This window comes from Macrotis lagotis, unplaced genomic scaffold, assembly GCF_037893015.1.
Source record: "Macrotis lagotis isolate mMagLag1 unplaced genomic scaffold, bilby.v1.9.chrom.fasta BILBYCTG497, whole genome shotgun sequence".
In the NCBI taxonomy this organism is placed as follows: domain Eukaryota; kingdom Metazoa; phylum Chordata; class Mammalia; order Peramelemorphia; family Peramelidae; genus Macrotis; species Macrotis lagotis.
The window spans coordinates 53,065-74,646 of NW_027422404.1; the positions used below are offsets into that span (position 1 = coordinate 53,065).

At 47.5% G+C, this 21,582-nt stretch overlaps 1 long non-coding RNA gene across 1 annotated transcript; it reads left to right on the forward strand.

The window, feature by feature from the left end:
* Positions 1-12,973: 12,973 nt before the first annotated feature.
* On the forward strand, positions 12,974-21,258 carry LOC141504161 (uncharacterized). Its single transcript, XR_012473235.1, has 4 exons — positions 12,974-13,049; positions 14,515-14,593; positions 15,669-15,843; positions 21,149-21,258. It is a non-coding gene; the product is annotated as an uncharacterized LOC141504161 (long non-coding RNA).
* Positions 21,259-21,582: the final 324 nt, after the last annotated feature.

Below are 21,582 nucleotides of genomic sequence, written 5' to 3' on the forward strand. Positions count from 1 at the left end.
CCCTCTTCTTTCCTCCCAGACATACCAACCAACCACGTGCCACAGAGACAATTGGCAGAGGCCCACACAAAGCCAGTCTTTCTTGTTCGTTTGTATTACCACATGCATGAAGTGTCAGCAGTTTGGGAGATTCTGCTGGCTCCATGTGGCTAACAAATGCAGTTCTCACACCAGTCTTGAAAAGCTGCTCTCTTCATTCTCTCGCTGAGGGGAGCTTGCTTAGCAATCATCCTACTGGTACCTTGTGCTAACCACATCGACATAAGCTGCACCCACAAGGTGGCAAGACACACTTCCTCACACATAGTAAACCATGTAGACTGGGAAGATACAAGCAGCAACATCTATTGAGTAAACGCAAAAGCCTTCAGGCACACCTGATGCGGGATGTCTTTTTAAAAGATGAGCTTGAGAATAATGTGGATCAGTCATCATATAGCTGGACACATGTGGCAATTCACAGGTTTGAAGCCCACAGGATTCTCTCTGGGCAGGTAGCCACTCATGACTGAAACTGAGGCGAGCCTGGGCTCACGATTTCCTGGAAGTGCGACCTGTGAGGCAGGAGGCATCAATGTGCCAGGCCTCAGTTCTGGCAGATAAGGTGTGAGGGCTCCGTGTCCTCTTGGTGCATAGAAAGAGCAGGGACAATTAGGGAGAAGTCAGGGCTTTCGGAGAACTGCAAGGGACAGTACCACCACTCTTTCCTACAGGAAGAGAAGCCAGCTTGCAAAGTCTACACTGAAGGAAAGGATTGTTTTTTGTTTTTTTTTCAGGAATGGAGTGGTGGAGGACTTGATGAAGTAGGAATGGGGAGATTGAAGGGTCTCTTCCCATCAACTGCTGACATGCATTTTTCCCTCTCCAATGCTTTGGCAGCATTTGAGTCACCCTCACAATAGGTCAGAAAGGGGGTCTTTAGTACTTGTTACCTCTGCCTAATGGCCATGGCCCATTTCATTCAGGGATGTGATTGGGGAGGGAGAGAATATCAGACAGGTTCACTGGCCCCCAGAAAAATACCTGAATGGGGGGGGCTGGGACCCCCCATTCCTGACAATGGCTTTGCCGCCAAGTTGGGTGACTGGCCCTTTCTGCTCTGGGTCTCAGAGCCCTTCTCTCTAAAAAATGGAGCTTGGATGACTTCCTAGGTGCACTGTGAAAAGATCAGATTAACAAGAGACTGTGAACATGTAAGGTAAGTGGGAGAGTAGAGGCACTCCTGAGAGAAGCTGGCCTTAGGTCTTACCATTCTCCATCCTGAGGGAGGATGGACAAGGACCTTGGGTCTAGGAGAATAGAGTCCTAGAAACACCTTCTAGGGGTACAAATGTCATTTTGTAGAGCTTTTGGCTGAAACTCGAGCGGGAGGTGCCACCTTAGCTTGTCTCAGGCAGGTGAGGCCATTACCAAGGGTCCATGGAGCCTCTAGTCTAACTAGGAATGGGGGGGGCAATCTGCAGGGTAATCACTTGGGAGTGTACAATGTAAAGCATTGAATTGGATTGCGCTGTCAAATCTTATGATAAAGTATGAAATTATTACAGTGTGTATCATGTCAGGCTGAAGCAAAACCGATGTTTCCCCTCTCTGGACCTTTGCGTCCCCTGTATAAGATGGAGTCTTTCCTAGATGTCCTGGTGGGGCCCCACCCAGCCTTGCCTCCATCTTGAACTGCGGGCAGAGAACACTTCAGCCCCTCCCTTCCCTTACCCCTGTTCCTCTCACTCACTCTGGGTGCTCTCCTGGGCCTCCTGCTGCTCCTCCCCCTCCCTGTGGAGTCCCTCTGCCCCTACCTCTGGTTGCTCCTTTGCCCCTCCCTCTCTCTCGGGCCTCTTTCTGGGCTGTCCCTGCTTCCCTTTATCCCTAGGAGGCAGACAAGGCTCCTTCCTTTCCTTCCTTGGATGCCTTTGAGGGAGGGAGTCCCTGAGGTGCTCCTTAGAGAAGCAGGCCTCAGTTCTCATTCTTTTTGGTCTTTGGGAGGGGCAGAGGGTGTCCTGCCTCCCACAAAGAGCTCAGAAGTTTCTGGCCTCACAGGGTAGTAGAACCCAAGAAACACCCTCTAGTGTCATTGGAGCCATATTGGGTGGGTTTTAACCAGGGATTGATTGTGAGGTGCTCCTTGAGGCCACTCAGGGTTGGCCGAGGCCTTTTTCAAGTGGCCATGTAATCCCTCATCCAATGTGGAACAAGGAGGGGAGGTTTCTGTACTCACTAGGGAGACTTGTAATAATAAATCACATTAACATATGATGCTGTGTTATAGTATATTATAGAATAATTTGATGCTAATTATCATTCTACATTTAATATAAGATATTGCAACAATATTATATTGTGTATCATATATGACATTCTCTATTATAGTTATTATTTTATTTGTTATACAAATGATATTTCCTGAAGGACTAAGCCCTCTACATTGAGGTGATTCCCAGAGACAGTGGTGGTAATTCTATTTATTAATTAATATGGAACTCGATAAAGCGTTCCCTGAATTAACCTATAGCTCAGGGTGACAGGGGTCCCACCACTAACTTAGGTGAGCCCTAGTCTATTATTGGCCTGGAGGCAGGGAGCTAGGAGGCTCAGGTCAGGCTCTTACCAACCTACTCATTTTTTACCTGGCACTCTTACTATCCCCCCCCCCAGTCATCCACCCTGTTAGCTTGCTAACAATAGCCCCCTAAAATGACCATGGACCTGCTCGGCCCTTACACGATAAAGGAGTGTAGCAGAAGGTCCATCCAGCTAGGGTCAGGGTAGGAAGGGAGAGGCTTATCATTCTGTACCCCAAAAGTAACTCCCCTCATTCTTCTCAATCAACCCAACCAATTGTAGACAGAACATTGATGTGAACATCACAAAAAATGACTTCTAGCCCCAGGCCTGCAATGAATGAACTACAGGAGATCAAGGGTAATATTTATTATACTATATTCATGGCAGGTTGGTTTGAGTAATGGACATCTGGGAGTTGAACATTTAGAATAACTTGTGCCTTCTGAGGAAATGGCTTTGCCAAAGCAAAACATCTGTTCCCCAAGGGCCAAGAGGATTTTATTTTTCTCTTTGGGCTTAGGGAGACCAGTGCCTGGCCCAGAGGTGACAACATCCACAGGCAGATTTTCTCATCAACAAGGAGAGTATGCACTCATGAACACAAGCCCCTGTGTTGTCTCTCAGTCTGGTAACCACTCTAGGGCAAGAGAGGTCCCTGTCGTGGCTCTCCTGGTTTGGCAATAATACCATGGATTCACCCCTTCATCTATTTTTCTTCCAGGTTTGTCCAGGATAAAGACTTGCCTGGGAGAAGTCTTCACAGGCAATTTCCCCATCCCGATTAAAGCACAGGTGTGGTAGGTGGTCACACCTAGACCCCAGGGCCTTTGGTGTCTATAGCCATTCAGAGCCATGTTCTGACGTGGCTTACCTCCCCTACTTCCCACACATGGCTAGTTTTCTGCTTTGGAGAGAGGCTCTCACTCAGTTCCAGGCCCAGTCTGAGTCCAGCTCCAGTTTGGGCTCCTAGCTTTGCCCCTGAGGCAAGGACTTCTCTCTCTGAGCCCAGCCCTGCCCCTGCTCACTGCCTCTGGATGGGCTGCATCAATGTGAGGATCCAGAGGGAATGGGCCCATATGGAAGATGTGAGGTCTTTCTCCAAAGAGTGAGGGTCTCTGTGGCTATTGAGCCCTTGGCAGGCCTTATTTGCTTTTTGTGGCTCATGCACTCAGGGCCAATCTGGGAAGGAAATTGCACTTGGGAGTTAAATCCCAAAGCCTCAAATTAGGGAGCCTTGCTTCACCCCTCCCTTGGGTTAACATTTCATTTCTCATTTTTCTCTGGCTTAACCATCACAAAGCCCAGGGGATGGAGAAAAGGAAGGGACCAAGCTGTTCTGCCCCTCTAAAGTGGACCAGACACTGTGCCAACATCCTATCCAATTATCTCACCATCCTAGGAGGCAGCTGCTATTCTTATTCCCATATGACAGTGGAGAAAAATGAGGTAGATAGGTGAAATGGCTTTGCCAGGGTCCCACCTAAAAAAGTGATGGAGGCCAGCTCTCAACTCAGGTCTTCCTTTGGGTTTGGTTCTGGTATTTTTTAATTTAGAGATAATTGTGTTTAACCCAGCAGTGAGGGAAAGGCCCTCCCTGGCCCTTGGCACATTTTCTTTCCCTAGCTGGTCATTTCAATACATTTTTCCGTTTATTTGTGGAGTGATACCTACTCCCCCTCATACCCCCATGGAAAAAGGGGCTTTTACAAAGCTAGAGGAGTGAGCATACCATCTAAGCATGCTGTATTATCATGTACAAGTAAATTAATTTCCCTTTGTTATCATAACTTACTTCCCACCCCCATCCCTGAGTACAAACCCTCCTATGTGGGAGACAAATTCAATTACAAATATAGAGACTCCTCTGAGAAATAAAGAAAAACAAAGTTTATTGTGGCTTTCCTTGAGAAAAGGGCTCATACTCCAAGTCTAACAAAGGTAGTGAAGATCAAGGAGCTGCCCCAGTGGAGACTCAAACGATATTAAATTGCCTAACTTGATCTCCTCCTCCTCCTTATCATCCATCTCTGTTGACTCACTGGTTTGTCTTCAGAGTTACATTCTATTTGAGCAAATCTAGCCCAGCAACAAAGAAAAGAATGAAAGGTTTTCATAAAATATGACCTTACCATGCAGCTGGTGACAATAACCTTAAGGATTACAACTATCTTATTGAGGTCATGTAAAATTCTACTGTTCTCCCAGTTAAGATAGTTTTATCATCAAATGGGTAACTAAAAATGCAAGATCTCTCTGAAAATAGTCCAGTTCCCACCTCCCCCCAAAAGAATCGGGAGGGTGCCTGGCTTGGAATGCAGGGATTTTCTCCCTCTTTCTTCTAAGATTAGTCTAAGAGTAATAGTCTTTCTTTGTTTGAAAGATTTTTAACCCTGAGAGGACTTCACTAGGAATATTGATTGTTAGGAGGGAATATTTCACTCAGTCACTTATAAGAAATGATAATTTTTAAAATTTTGACTTTTATTTAAATTAAAATTTAATTTATACTTATTTTTAATATCATAAATGATCATATATAAGAAATGCATTACCTTAAAGAGATACATGTTAATTAATACATTATAAATATAAACACATTTTATAGAAATTTGATACATTTATAGAATTATTCAAATTAAATATTCACATTTAATGTAAGATTTAAAACAAAATCTATGACCCATTTAGAGACTCTTTTACTTCTTCCTGGTATCTTCTTGAAGAAGATCCTGAGATCATGGATGTGATGCCATGACGTGCAGTTGAATTGGATTTGAATGACAGGGCGAGGTTGTGCAAAGTCAGCCCCTCTCTGTCTCCTCTGGAGCCATTTGGGTTCAGGGATCAGATAAGATCAGCAAGACTGGAGATGGCTCTGGATGTACTGGGCGACCTTGGATTTTAAGGGTCTCAGTTTGGTTAAGGCCAGGCCCATTCATTGATTGTGGTGAGGTAAGAAAGAAAGAAAGCAAAGAATAGGCTATTTTACTTAAAATCAATTTAAGAGAGGAAGACCCCGAGGGTTTCTGGCCCAAACAGAAGTGATTTCTAGTTTCATTTGCTCTGAGGCAATCAGGACTTGACCTGGGAATTACTGTTGAACAATCAATGAGAGCCTGGGTGATCTGGGGCCTATAAAACCCTAGTTATCTCCCCAGGTCTCAGAGATTAAAATGGTTGTCAGCAAGACACCACTTGCTGAATTCAAATCCTAAGTTATGTGAATGTGAGCGAGTCACTTTACCCTGTTTGCCTCTGTTTGCATATTGACTTAGAAAAGGACAGGTGAGCATCTCCCTGTTGCATTCATGTCTTTCTTCTGCTCTGCATTTCTGACTTCCATGGCAACCTGGTTTGGGCCTCCCCCACATCAGGTGATTCTGTCACTTCTGCTTTCAGCAAGTGGAAAGGGCAGAGAAAGGGCCAGCCTCCAACAGGAGAAGTAAAGGCAGTTTGCTCCCCAAGGCCAGGAATATCCAGCTCCAGACTTGAATCCCACGCTGCCAGAAGAGCTGCCATGGCTCCACCTGAAAACTTCCTCCTCTGCTCCTTTGCCCTCTATTCTAGGAGACCAAATCCTTCCAGCCCATCCTCCTTAGTGGTGGCAGCTGGCCAGTTTCAGCCACTGGAGCTCCTCTGACCTTCCTCAGGCTCTTGGCTGCACTTTCAGCTGGGGACAAGTTGGGGAGAGGTGGTAGAATGCCTGGATAGGCTTTCACCCCATCTCCCCCTCCCATCCCAGAGAGAACAAGGCTCCCCTGGTTTTCCCCTCCCCCTCATCCACTTGACTGAATTTTCAGCAGGGCAGAAGTTGGGGGGGAATCCCTCGGTAGATTTTCTCCACATCTTCCCCCCCAATCCTGTCCGAGAAAGAGCAAAGCTACCCCCATGCAGCCCTGATGGCTAAGGTTTCCCTCCCACTGAAGGGTGGTGGAAGAAATGGTCCTTGAAATGGTTGAGGATGGAGGCGGGTGTGTAGGCCAAAGAACATCAGGGACCGTGGACCAGATGATGGCACAGAAGGGTTAGAAGTAGAAACACAAGGGGAAGAAGAAGAAGGAGCTGTTGCCTGACTGTTTCCACCCAGGACTGAGAGAAAAGATGACCCCAAATGCAGAGCCAGGGCAACTGGAGGTAGAGAGAGACAAAGCAGAAGGAGATTTGCAGAGAGGACAGGGAGGTCATTCAAGACTTTTGTAGCAGCTTCATTGATGGCCCTGGTTTAGAGCCAAAGCCAGTTGTGGGAATGAGAATGGGGAGGAGAGAAAGAACGAGCAAGCAGGAGACAGGAGATATAGCCTAAACTAGGTCTGGCCATTCGTTCAGGTGTCCCTCCTCAGGCTGTTGCCCTCCCATCCTATCTCTCCCTTATTTGTGGAGGTGTCCAAGGACCCCTCTGTTTTCAGTCACTGAGCCTATTGCCTTTAGGCCTGTGAACTTTCTTGGACCCTGAAGTTAACATCCCTCCACATCATTCTCTCTACTCATGCCTTTAGTGACTCTGTTTACCTTCTATCCTTCCCAAGGTCTGGCAGCCATTTCCAAGAGTTCTCAAGGCCACAAGATTAGCTGCATTGCAGTTACTGAAAACAAATACCCCCTCTAAAATGTCTGAGAAAAGGAAGAAAGTGGTTGGGAGGATATCAAAGAGCCTGGTGAAGAAGGAGGAACAGAAAGAAGTGGTTCATCCTGAGCATGAGGAGAAAATGGAGACCAAAACAGCAAGTGCCCAGGAGAAATTGGCTGCCATTGAGATCAAAGGTGAAGCCAATGATTCCAGCAGCAAGGTTGTCCACAAAGCTGATCTCTGTAGCAAGGTGGTCCCCAAATCTCTCACCCATGGCAAACCTGCCACTCCTGTCAGTTTGAGCCTCCGTTGCAAAGAGAAATCCCATGGCCAAGCTTTTTCCTTGCATGCTGCTGGCTCCAGTGGCCAAGCCATCTCCCACTCATCTGTTATGGAGCACCCCAGTGGGGAGAAGTAGTATGAGGAATGTGGCTGGCTGATTCTGAATGGAGTAGACCTATGCAACTGGAGAGAGAGTGCCTCATGTGCTTCTATGCATGCCCCAAGTGCAACTCTACCAAGTGTGGGCTAACCTGCCACTGCAGACAGGAGTGGACATATGAGGACTTTTGCAGTGTAGAAGGAGAGGTGGCCACCACCTTTCCATTTGGCGAAGCCAAGTGAGGACCTGATCCAAATGTGGCTAAATGTCTGTGTTTCTGTGTCCCTCTGTCTCTCTCTGTATCTCTCTTCATCCTGGCTGACTTTCACCACCTGAGAAGGAGATGGGTTGCTCATCCTCACTTATGCTGCACCTCAGGAGTATTATGATGAACTCCATTGGAGATAGCGCACCTTTGTCCTCCAAATGACTTTACTCTGAGGCCAGAGACAGGTAAAAAGAAAAAAGGCCTTCCCCTTAGTATGGAACCCATGCTACCATCTTGCTGGAGATTTCCTTCTGAAGTCTCTCCCAAACCCAACGTGTTGGGAACTGGAGAATTTTTTCTTCCACAGAAAGTGGTATGTCATTCCTGGCCCATCCCCTTCCAGCCTCAGGTGTCCCTAGAGCCAGACTGCAATTCTGCTCCAGGTTCCTAAAACTCTCTTTCCTGTTTTAGCTGGTGCCAGATTCAAAAGGGAAAGAGCCAAACCAGAAGGGGTTTTCTCCCATTTGGCATGTGTTTGTACAGTCTCGTCCTTGACTACCATTAGCTGTGTCTCTGGTGTGTTCTGGGTGGTTTCCTTTAAGGTTCTAGAGGGGTTCATTCTGACAGCTGCTTGCCTAACCTCTATGTTGCTCTTATGTCTTAGCATGTATTAAAATGGCCGAGATCTCCTTGGGACTGTTCCCAAAGGCACCCTTCTGCGGCGTATAAAAGGAAACATATATATATATATATATATATACAGCTATATTTCAGAGAGTTAAGAGATGTGAGAGCAGAAGGATGTATACTGTTAATGTCACAGCAAATAAAAAAAGAAAAAAATTGGGGAAGTTAATTTTTTGTTGCATCAGTGTTACACACATACACACACACACACACACACACACACACACACAAACCTACTCACACACTGGCAAAGATGGGGTCAGAAAAGGGGGTGATAGAGAGGAAGGGGAGCAGCAGAGATCCATAGGGACACACAAGAGGGTCAAAGAGAGGAGAGGGATTGGTAAGCTGGCCAGAGCCCACAGAGGAGGAAACCAGGGTGGCAAAGGGCCTCAAAGCCTGTCTTAGGAAGATGAGGATCCCTTGGGCAAGTTGTGGGAATTGCTACTGGGTCTCTGCCAGGTGAGGGAGGGCAACCCTCATGAGAGGGCTGGTGCACATCAACGAGCATGAGCCTTGTTCCCTTTGACCCCAGTGGTTCAGAAGCAGGCATGATGGGTAACAGTGGCAGGGTGTCTTTGGTCTCAATGGAAGTGGACAGGGTTGGCTCTGGCCGTGGGGAATTCCTACCATCTGGCGGTTTCCAAGCAGATTGGCACATGATTCGTTTTGATTTGCCAATTGATCCTTAAGGCAGAGACACTGCTTCCTGCAACCCTTTCCTCCATTATTCAACACAAACTTCCCCACACATGGAATCCAACTCTCTTAGTCAAATAGAACAAACAATGTGGATAAAATCCCCACCTTGGAAGGAAGCAGCAACCTGCTTCCTGGAAGCTGTGTCTCCCTCCAAGGTGGGGACACAAAAGTCTCCCTAAATGCACACTGCCTGCCCATAAGCAATGCAGCTCAGGGCTCAAGTTTAGGGTTGAGAAGCAGTAGTGTGTCCTAGATAGTACTTGGGAGCAGGCTACTCAGTGTCTGGTGCCTCCTGGCTTTCACTGAGCTCTGCTTTTGCATGCTGTGATTGGTTTACCACATACATCTTTGGTTGGTCTTTCATCACTTGAGCTACTGCTCACAGTTATGGTTATTGTATTTTTTGGGGGGCTTTGGCTCATCGGAGGGTTTGCCTACACCTGTGGGCCAGCTTCTAGGGCCTAAGACACAACTCTTTTTTTAGCTCTTTTTTGTAGGTTTTTTCAAGGCCACACATGTAGGTAATTATTTACTATCTGAAGAGGACAGATTTGAATTCAGGTAATCCTGATTCCAAGGCTGTTGCTCTATCCACTTGCTCACCTAGCCTCCCCTCCCACTCTCTTAATAAGACACTTGAAGCTTCTCCCCACCCAGGGCCTAAATGGCCATATTTCAGGCATGTTCTCCTACCCTGGGGTTGGGCTGGATGACAGTCCCTTTCCATTCTCAAATTCTTTGCTTCTTTGGGAAGAGAGGAAGCACCATCCCTGCCCACAAGGTCCCACTATGAAGGCTGAGAGAAAAGGGAGCTCCTCTAACTCTGATGTCTGTGCTTGCTAGCCTCCCCTGTCCAAAGCTTGGACTTGGAGATCTTCACCAGAGCCAGACAAGCCACCAATAATTAAGAACTGTCAGTCTTGATTAAGGGCAAATGCTCCTTCCTCCAATTGAAAGTTGGACAGTTAAAAGGATCGCTGTGGGAGGGCCCAGAGGGAAAGGCAGATATGTCAGTCAACACAGAGATCAGCAGAGGGGGTGGCCAGCTGGAAAAGCCTCTCATCAGCTTTGGCATCCCCAGTGGATTCAGTCTGACTGGGCAGAGACAGCTAGGACCTTGTATTAGCAACTGAGGAAGCTCACTTCAATAGTTCCCTGTGGCTCTGCACCTGGCCCAGACAGTGTGACCAAGATCCCTGCACCCTGGACCAAAGCCACGTCACAGCTGAGTCACATCCTCCCAGTTTGCCTCCTGGAGCATCCCTCCAGGCCCAAGACCTCCGTTAGCCAAAGCAACTCCCAGACAATGGACAGGAGGATACAGGGAGAAGAAATGATTTCTGTTTGGGTTTTCTGACAAGATGGCTCCATCCTTCTAGAAGTGTGACTGTCTCTATGTGTGTCCCTCTCCTCTCTGCTTCTCTGTGTCTGTGCATGTCTGTCTCTTTCGCCCTCCATCTCTGCCTTTCTTTGACTGTCTCAATCTCTTTGTGTCTGTCTGATTCTGTCTGTCCCTCTCTCTCTCTGTCCATCTGTGGCTGTTTTGTGACTCTCAATCTATCTCTCTCTGTGTTTCTTGTGTCTGTCTCTGTCTCCATGACTATTTGTATCTTTTTATCTTTTCTCTGTCTCCATCTGTCTCCTTTTGACTCTTTCTCTCTCTCTCTCAATCTCTCTGCCTCTGTCACTGGGTCTCTAATATAACTGCCAAAGTCCAAATGTTAAGCATGGACAGAATCTCTCTCTCTCTCTCTCTCTCTCTCTCTCTCTCTCTCTCTCTCTCACACACACACACACACACACACACACACACACACACAGAAATATATATGATAAAGATATAGATAGATCTGCCTTAATCCCCATGTAACTACCCCCCCCCCCCCACAGAATCAAGAGACCCCTCCCAGGGCTGCCTCAATTTCTCTTACTCACATGGCCCCAACAGATGACTCCCTGGTCCATACTCACCTTATGAGTGAGGACATGATCACTAAACTGAGCTTGCTTTGCATCCCCCTTCTGCGTGCAGTAAAGCCCCCCCCCCCAGCCTTTATCTTCTAGTGCGGTTTGTACTAGTTCTGTCTTGCCACAACAGGGCTGCTGAGTCCCAAGGCTCTTTGGGGCTAGGGTCCCCCACATGCCTCTCTAGCCATGTTGAGGAAAATGAAAAATGAGTCGGGCATTGGCATGAAAGAGATGTTCGATGGGAGCCACAGTAGTCCTTGTGGAGCCCCATGAGAAGATGCACCATCCCAGGAAGAAGAGAGAGGAGACTGAGGCAAGTTGTCTATGCCAGGCAGCTAAAATCAGTCAGAGTTGGTAAATGAATGGGATGTGAGATGACAGAAAAGAGTGGCTTCAGACTCTGAACAGGAGACATTGAAAGCAATAATGAAGTCAGACAACATAACTGCCTTATGGGAAAGACGACAGCCTCCCTGTGTGTGGTTAGCCATGTGTCTTATGTTCTTGAAAAGCATGGATGCCGTAGGTCAGAGCTCTGGAGAGGGCCAATCGTAGTGAGGGGGAGGCAGGGCTTAGCTGTAGAAGTGTGCTACGTGAGCAGCATATGATGGAGAAGGGCTCGATGCAGCATCTTAATACCTCTGGAACATGACTAGACCCCCAGAGAAGCTGCAAAGCATCCGTTGGGGAGAGGTAGGATGAGACCCAGGAGAAGGTGGTGTCTATGAAGCCAAGAGAAGAAGGGATGGTCAGGGATGTTCTATATGTCTGAGAGATCCCAGAGAAGACAACTGAGTCAATGGTCATGTTATGGTGATTGGGGCAAGGATGTGTGATAGCTGTGTGATGCCTGAACCCAATGATTATCATCAGAGAGGTAAATTCCTTTGAAAGGCCTCAGAACTGGGACTAAGGCAGGGACTGATTCTGAACCAGACATGGGTTCCCAAGAAAAGTGGAATCCCAGGCCTGGCACACGTGTTGACTTAGGTTTTGGTGAGGGTAGATGTTTTCTGAGAATTTGGCTCAGGACATTATATATTTCAATTAAACAAAGTTTTTTTTTTTTGTTTTTTTCCAGAAATAAGAGACCATCTCGATCTGTTTTCCTGATTTTAAAATATCTCTTCTGTTTTTTTCCCTTTTTTCATTAAATGTCTTTTTTAGTTATTTAAGGTGATGGGGTTAAGTGACATGGCAAGGTCACACCAGTAGCCAACTATTATTCAGTTTCTGCAGGGCTCCTGACACAGGCAGGCCCTGTTTTCCCTTGTCCTCTAACCTCTGGATGAGGGGACGGACAAGGGTCTTGGGGCTGGGGGGGGCAGCGCCCCAGAAGGAGCCCATAGGGGCACTGTGAGCACCTTGTGCCCGTTCTGGCCGGAATGTGAATGTGAGGGGCTCCTCGGCCTCCCGGCAGGCGTCGCCTCTCCCCGGGGGTCTCTCGGCCCCAGTCCCCCCAGGAAGGGGGCTGGGGAGGCGGTTTCCACAGAGCGGTCCGGAAGGGGCACACGTTTTCATGTGTACTCTGACGTGCATGCGTGTCACATGCATTCTCGGGTGCCGTTCATCCCCAGGCTGTAGTGTTTATGATCCTAGACTCGGTCACGTGACACAGTCATCCATGATTTCCTGTGACGGGGTCATGGCTTCCCTCTCTGGCCTGAGGTTCCTGCCATGGAAAAGAGAAGGCTTCCCTCGTGGCCCTGCTGAGGTCCTGCCCGGCGTAGCCGCCATCTTGCCCAGTGGGGGAAGGCCGGCTCCTCCTCCCCTCCCCCTCCCGCCTGTTTCCCAGCCCCTCCCCCACCCGTCCCCTCTCCCTCCTTCAGCGGGCTCCTTCGCCCGTCCCCCGTCTCTTCCGGCCGCTAGCTGCTCACTTCCTGTTTGCCTTTCCCACTAGGGACGGAAGAGGCGCCTTTCTTTCTTGGAGCGGAGTCCTGTGAGGCAGGGAGCGGCTGCGGCTCCGGACACAGGTAGGCCACGCTTCAGCTCCTCTCACCTCCGGGTGCAGCGCAGCCACGGCCCTGGATCTGGGGGTGGCGGAGCCCCGAAGGAGCCGCGGGGGCTCCGGGAGCCATCTTGCATCCCTCTGAGCCGAAACGTGAGTGGCAGCCTCGGGCGCCCGGCCGGGGAGCACCGTTCCCCAGGGGCTCTGCCGCCCGCGCTCCACCGGGAAGGGGCTGCGGAGGGCAGAGGGTGCCTTGGGGCAGCCCGTGTCCCTGTCCTGTGCCCCACGTGTGTCCGTGGCCTGCATCCCACGTGAGTCCGTGTTAGACGGAGCTTCTCTACACTGTGTGCACAGTGATCACGCGTGTGTATGACATGATCACTGTGCAGTTGCATGCCTGTGCACGGTTTCCTGTGCCGGGGTCATTGTTTCCCCTCCCGGGGCCTCGGTTTCCCCCTTGTAAAAGAGGAGGCTAACCTCGTGGCCCTGCTGAGGCCCCGCCCGGTGCGGCCGCCATCTTGCCCAGTGGGGGTAGGGCGGCTCCTCCCCTCCCCCTCCTCTGGGTGCCCCTCCGCCCCGCCCCTCTCCCCCTGCGAGCGCCTGCCTGCTTCCCATTACCCTAGAGGGCAGAAGAGGCTCCATCCTTTCCAGGCTTGCAAGCCTTTCAGGCAGGGAGTCTCTACAAAGGTAGGCCTCAGTGTTCATCCTCACCTATCCTGGGCAGCAGAAGGGCACCCCAGAAAAACCTGCAGGAGCACTGAAGCCATTTTGCATGTGTTTGAACTGGGGACTGAGTACGAGGTGCTTCCCCAGGCTTCTCAAGCAGAAGGCCTTTACTCTTTGGCCCTCTGGCTCCTAGTCCAGGGAAGGAATGGGGGGGAGGAGAGATTTCTGCAGAACATTATAGATAATATAATAACAGATATATTTAATGAGAAAATTTTGAGCTTAGCTGATTCATGGAGACATAAACTGAGATTTTGTAAATTAATGAAGGTCCTCAATTATCTAGAGGTCAGGAGGATTATATGGAAATCGTTGAAGTGTCCAGCCAGGAGGTGACCTACAAGGGAAAGTTGACCACTTGTTAACAGTCCCCCCCACCAAGAGCCACACTACCAGTCCCCCTCCTCCATTATGTGAACCCAGGACCTGACCTTTTGATAAAAACTAAGCTTCCCCCCCCACCCCTGGCAGAGATTCCTCCTTGCCTCTGCCACCTCCCTGAGTGACTGTCCACATGGCCTCTTCTTTAGAAAACAGGAGATTGGCAGGACAAAGCATCCTCTCTTGCACCCCAGCCATCACTTGGATAAGTGTAAATGGGGGAGATATTTTGACCTTCCAAGAGAGGATTTTCCAGATGGCAAAAGCAAAGCCACACTAACTTGCAGGAAACATCAGTCTTACAGCCCAGTCTACCTACTTACCCCCAGTTTTTCCCCCCTGGATATGCATTTCTGAATCAAAATTCTCTGTTTCGCACCTAGGTTCTGTTGAAAACCCATTTCTCCTCATCCAAAGAGTTCTCTTTCTGGATCATTGGTGCTTTTGAAATACTCCCCATTGGTGAGTACAAGTGTAAAGAACCAGCAGCATAGGACTCCTGTACACCTCTTTAAGTTGGGGATAGGACACCACCCTTCCCTGTCCTTGACCCTTACTTCTCACCACGAACACCCCAATGATTTCTTAGGGGAAAAGGAAGCACTCGACTCGTGGCAATGCTCTCCTCTCACGTTCCAACCATCTTTGTTGGGGCAGGGAGGTGGGCAATTATGGTGTCATAGTGGCTTCTTTCTAACTCTCCTTTCTCTTTGCACAACAATCACAAGACCACCTTTGATTACACACACACAGAGGAGGCTATTCCTGAAGATCTGAGGGCAGATTTAACCTCTAAGAACTTCAGATACATAAATGCTATAAACTTTAAAAAATTCCTTTGAAATGTTCAAGGCTCTCTTACACGTATTATGTTTTCTGAATTTTAAATTCGTTATTTTTCGTTTCCTTTTGACGTGTCAGGAACTCTCTGTCACCTTGCATTGTATTTAACAGTCTTTGGATGCCACTTTCTCAGATCTGTGGCTAGCTAAAGGGGATTGCCTTGCTTGGATTCCTCAGTTCCCTAATCTGACATTTTTAGATAGTTTTTCTTGTTGAATAATGTGAAACCTGTCATATGTACCAAAGCCTCTGTCTTTGGAGGGTCTTCACGTTCGGATTGCAAATGAAATTTTGTGAGTCCTTCAACATCAGTGGAAGTGATTCTAGAAAATTTGGATATAAACTTAACTGCTGGCTCACAATGAAGATTATGGTGAATTTTCACAAGAAACAGAGCAACATTTCAGAAATTAAAATGATCATTCCCATGTTTTCCCAAAGCAGTTTTTTTTCCCTTTCTTTTTTTTCTTTAAGCTTTTGCTAGGCAATGGTGTTAAGTGGCTTGCCCAAGGCCACACTGCTAGGTAATTATTAAGTGTCTGAGGCCCAATTTGAACTGAGGTACTCCTGACTCCAGGGCCTGTGCTGTATCCGCTGCGCCACCTAGCCGCCCCCCGAAGCAGTTTCAATCAACTTTTTCATTACACTTATGTATTTCTGGTGATCTTATGTCCTTCTTTATCATTTGCTGTAGCACAAAGGAGAAAAGGATCCTGCACCCATTCTCTACAATGAGTGATACCATTGAAATTCTAAGTGATGACTCAGATGGCATCCTAGAGGAAACTGCGGAAAAGGCAGTGCCTGGTCCAACGAAGGTGGCAGAGAAGGAAGTCAAAGAAATCACTCAGCAAATGGGATCCTTAAGAGTGAGTGTTCCAGCTGTCCAAGATGCGGCTGCTGAGTCTTATGATACCCAGAAGGAAGAGGAAGAGCTCCCAGGGGCAGCAGCTAAGCATGAGGCAAAAGCTGGCCCCGTAGTGAGCCAGAAGGGCCCTGTGTTTTCGTACCATCCTAAACTTTTTGTGGGGCTTGGGCCAACGCAGAGAAAATATGTCCGTAATGGCAGGCTGCTTCACAGGGATATTCATTTGTCTGATAGCCTGAAGGTAAATTGTCCAGACTACTATCCATGGCACAGGTGTAACTCAAAGAAACCTGGTGCCACGAGTCACCAGAATCGCAAACGGGTATACACTAAGATTGAGGATGAATCTGCTAACCTGGTCAGTACATTTCCATTTCCAAATCCTGAATAAGATCCTAGAAACACTTGAATTCCTTTCCTTTCCAGGGCTTCAACTGATATTATTATTTTAATACACTTTGGGGCTTAGGCAAAGAGTAGGAATGATCTAAAGAGTCAAGTCAACTGAACATTCTAGGGTTAGAGAATAACAACCTTTCCGAGAAGATTCCATCATTTGAAGATATTCTTTTTGTTAAAGAGAATAAGCCATTTGTTCCCTATCAACTTGCCATTGTCAGTTATTACTACAGGCCAGTTTAGAAATGTTTAAAATTTTGCAATGGGTAAGGAGCCTCATTTTTTTTTTCCTAGATTTTTTTTTTTTCTGTAAGGCAAACAAGGTTAAGTGGCTTTTCCAAGGCCACACAGCTTCGTAATTATTAATTGTCTAAGAATGGATTTGAAGCAAAGTACTCCTAACTCCAGGGCCGGTGCTTTATCCACTATGCCACCTAGCTGCCCCTGAGCCTCATTTTTGAAAGTCAGCAGTTTATTGTTTTTCATGTTGACTTTAATGCTCAATAGTAAAACCAAGCCAAACCAATTGTATCCACCACTTAATGTGATAATCAGATCCTATCCACCCTACGGTGCCAAATACATGGTTCAAAGAGTCACAATTGTTATCTTCTTGCAATCTGAATTCTTTCTGACATCTCCAATTTAACCTTTTCTATTGAGTGATCATAGAATAATTCTTTAGCTATTTAGAAGTCTTCATCAACAAAATGGAGAAATATGGTATGAGGGACAGCATTTAAAGCAAATAAAAACCATTTAGTCAAAGGTGGTTTTTAATCTCAAATTATTCCCTTCAATTCAGAATCCAAGCAGGGCTCTGGACAGCCATCCTTCATGGGAAACCTGTGCACATAGGTGCATCATTAGAAATGGGACCACAATGGTGGTCTCTGATCCAATCTTTCAGCTTCCTGGAAGAGTTTCAACAACATTGCACTCCCTTCTAAAAAATGGGAAATGTTAAAAGTTTGCCTTTTATTTAATTTCAAATTTAATTTATTTTTACTTTTAATATCATAATGATCATATACAAGAATCATATTATGTTATGGAGCTTCATGTGATTTTCTATACTATAAGTCTCAATATATTTTATAGAAATATGATACATTTATGGAATTATTTTAAGTTAAATATTCAAATTTAATGTTATTTTTAAATCAAAATTATGACCCATTTAGAGACACTTTTACTTCTTCCTGGGATCTTCTTGAAGAAGTTCCTGAGATCAGGGTGGTGATGCCATGGCATACAAGTGAAAGGGATGTGAGTGTGGGGTGGTCCTGTGGAAGGTCACCAGCCTCTCTTTCTACTCTGGAACCATCTGGGTCCAGGGATCAGACAAGATCAACAAGAGTGCAGATGCCTGTCCATGAACTGGGGGACCTTCGATTTTAAGGGTCTCAATTTGTCTCAGGCCATGCCCATTCAGTGTTTCTGGTGAGGAAAGAAAGACAGGAAGCAAACAATGTTCCCTTTTACCTAGATCCCCTTAAAAATCAGTTTAGGAGAGGAAGACCCTGAGGGTTTCTGGCCCAAAGAGAAAGGATTACTAGTTTCCTTTACTCTGAGCTAATCAGGCCTTGGCCTGGGACTTATTGCTGACAAATCACTGAGAGCCTGGGACATTTGCATCCTATAAAACCCTAGCTATCTCCTGAGGTCTCAGAGATCAAAAGGATAGTCAGGAAAACTGCTCTTGCTGAATTCAACTGGGACCTCAGACCCTAAGCTATGAGACTGTGGGCAAGTCACTTTACCCTGTTTCCCTCAGTTTGCATATTGACTTAGAAAAAGCCAGGTGAGCATCTCCCTGTTACACTTACGTGTTTCTTCTTCTCTGCATTTCTCATTTCCATGGGAACCTGTTTGGGCCTCCCCCACCTCAGGTGGCTCTGCCACTTCTGCTTTCAGCAAGTCTCACTGGAAAGGGCAGTGAAAGGCCCAGCCTCCAAGGGGAGAAGTAAACGTAGTTTGCTCTCCAAGATCCTGAAAGCCCAGGTCCACTCTCGCATCCCAACTGCCAGGAGAGCTGCCATGGCTTCAGCAGAAAACTCTCCTCTTCTCCTTTGGCCTCAGTTCTAGGAGACCAGGTCCTCCCTGCCCAGCCTTCTTGGTGCCAGCACCTGGTCGTCTTCAGCCACTGGAACCCTTCTAGCCCTCCCCAGCCTCTTGGCTGCATTTTCAGCAGGGGAAAAGTTGGGGAGACGGAGGCCAATGCCTGGGTAGGCTTTCTCCCCATCTTCTCTGCACTCATCCTATCCTAGAGAGAGCAAGGCTACCCCCAGGCACAGTTGATGGCTAAGGTTTCCTTTCCAGTTAAGGGTAGTGTAAGAAAAAAGATTGAGGATGGAGGCAAGGGTGTAGGCCACAGAAGATCAGGGACCAAGGACCAGGTGATGGCTCAAAAGGCTCAGAGGGAGGAAAAATAGAGGAGGAAGAAGGAGCAGCAGGCTGACTGCTTCCACCCAGAGTGGGAGCAAAGATGAACCCAAGTGGGGAGCCAGGGCAACTGGAGGCAGAGAGAGCCAAGGCAGAAGCTGATTTGTGGAGAGGACAGGGAGTCCATTCAGGCCTTTTGTGGCAGGTGCTTTGATATCCCTGGTTTAGAGTCGAAACCAGGTGGAGAGAATGGAGAGGAGAGAAAGAACAAGCAAGGTGAAGAGAGGATATATGGCCCAAACCAGCCTTGGCCATTCCTTCAGGTGACCCTCCTCAGGCTGCTTCCCTCCCATCCTGTGTCTCCCTTATTTGTGGAGGTGCCCAAGGAGCCCTCTCTTTGCTTAAACTGAGCCTAGTGCCCTTAGGTCCATGGGCTTTCTCAGATTCTGAAGCCAACATCCCTCCACATCACTCTGCCTCCTCATGCCTTTAGTGACTTTGTTTGCCTGTTATCCTTTCCAAGGTCTTGAAGCCATTTCCAAGAGGTCCCGAGGCTGCAAGTGTAGCTGCCTTGAAGTTACCAAAAATGAGTACACTCTCTAAAATCTCTGAGAAAAAGCAGAATGTGGTTGTGAGGAAATCTGAGAGCCTTGGGGACAAGGAGGAGCTGAAAGAGGTGGTTCACCCTGCATTTGAGGTGAAAATGGAAGCCATGATAGCATGTACCCTAGAGAAGTCAGCTGCCCTTGAGATTGAAGGCAAGGCCTGTGGTTCCAGCAGCAAGGTGTTCCTCCAAGCTAATTTGTGTGGCAAGGTGATCCAAGAGGAACCTGAGGTGAAAGTGGAAGCCAAGACAGGAAGTGACCAGGTGAACACTTGGAAGGAAAAAGAAGAGCAGAGAGCTACTGCAGCCAGTGTCCAGGCCAACCATGATGATCAGTCCGGCCCCAACAGCCAGATCGCCTCCAGCATCAAGACTAGCCACGGTGGCCAGATTCCCTCTCGTGTCCAGCAGAGAATCTGCATTCATTTGGGCTACCACCACAAAGCAGTCTTCCGTGGCCAGATTGGCATCAATGACCAGAGAGTCACCGATGACAAGATTGATCAAGTCGTGCCCCAGAACCAGACTGGTTAACAGGAGGGGACCAGTGGCCGTGACTGTGGATGTGGATGTGGTTGTGGCCCCGGCCGTGGCCATCGCCACCATGGTGGCCATAGTACCACTAATTCAAACAAGGTCAATGTTTTCCCTAATGTCACTGGTTCCACTGATGGTCCTGGTTCCCCTGGGGTCCCCGGTTCCTCTAGAAACCCCGTTTCCTGTAGCAGTACCAGTTCCCATAGCCAAAGTCTTCCCAATGGTTAGGGCACTTTTTGCAGTCATACAATGTCCTATGTCCATGTCAGGTTTTCTGCCCAGGCTGAGTTCTCTAGCCAAGCTGACTCCTATGCCAAAGGCAACTCCTACACACAAATCATGCCCCTTCCCCAAGGTGGCACCTTTGCCCAAATCAGGCCCCATGCTCAAGCCAGAGCATGCACCCAAGCTAGGGTGTGTGCCCAAGCTAGTGCTGATGACCAAGCAGAACCCCATGATGAAGTTGGCGCCTATGCCCAAAATGATCCCCAATCAGCTCAACAACCCGTGAAGTTCCCACGGGTCAAGAAAGGCATGAGAAAGTATGACAACAAAGGCAAACTGACTCTCAATGGGGAAGACCTCTGCGATTGCCTGGAGAGAGAGTGCATAGGCTGCTTCGCCCCATGTTCCAAGTGCCAGTGTACCAAGTGTGGGCCCACCTGCCGCTGCCATAGGAAGTATATTTACAAGGACATTACCAGTGAGGATGGAGAAGGGATCAGCAGCTTTCCATTTCCACATGGAAAGTAAGGACCCAACCCCCACGTACCTTAATGTCAGTGTCTCAGTCTGTACCTGTGTCTCTCTCTGTATCACTCTTCTTCCTGGCTGAGTTTCCCCACCTGAGAAGGAGCTTGGGTTGGCCATCCTTACTCCTGCAATTCCCCAGTAGTATTACTATGAACTCCACGTTAGATAGTCCACCTTCTTCTCGAAATATCTTCATTCTAAGTCCAGAGACAGGTAAAAAACAAAAGGCCTTCCCCACAGAGTAGAGACCATGCCATCATCTTGCTAGAGATTTCCTACTGAAAGCTCTCCCAAAGCCAAAATGTTGGGAACTGGAGAATTTTTCTTCCACAGAAGTGGCATATCATTCCTGGCCCATCCCATTCCACCCACAGGTGTCCCTAAAGCCAGGCCGGAATTCTGCTCCAGGTTCTTAAAACTCTTCTGTTTCAGTCAGTGCCAGATTCAAAAGGGAAAGAGCCAAACCAGAAAGTGCTTTCTCCCATCTGGCATGTGTTTTTACAGTCATGTCCTTGGCTATCATCAGCTATGTCTCTGGAGTTTTCTGGGTGGTTTCCTTTAAGGTTCTAGAGGGGGGCATTCTGACAGCTGCTTGCCTAACTACTATTTTGCTCTTATCACTTGGCAGGTATTAAAGGGGCCGAGATCTCCATGGGACTCTTCCCAGAGTCATCCTTCTGATGCATATAAAAGGAAATATATATACATATATATATATATATATATATATATATATGTATATATATATATATATACATATATACACACATATATATTGAGAGAGCAGAAACGATACATTGTTAATGTCAGCAGATAAAAAATAAAAAAATGTTAAATTAATTTTTTGTTGCTTCAGTGTTATTCTCACACACATATGCACACATACACACAAAGAAACATAAACCTACTTCACACCCTGGCACAGATAGGCTCAGAAAAGGGGGTGATGGTGAGCAAGGGGATCAGCAGAGATCCATACCGTCACACAAGAATGACAAAAAGAAGACTGGGATTAGTGAGCTGCCAGAGCCCACAGAGGAGGAAAACAGAGTTGGGCAGGGC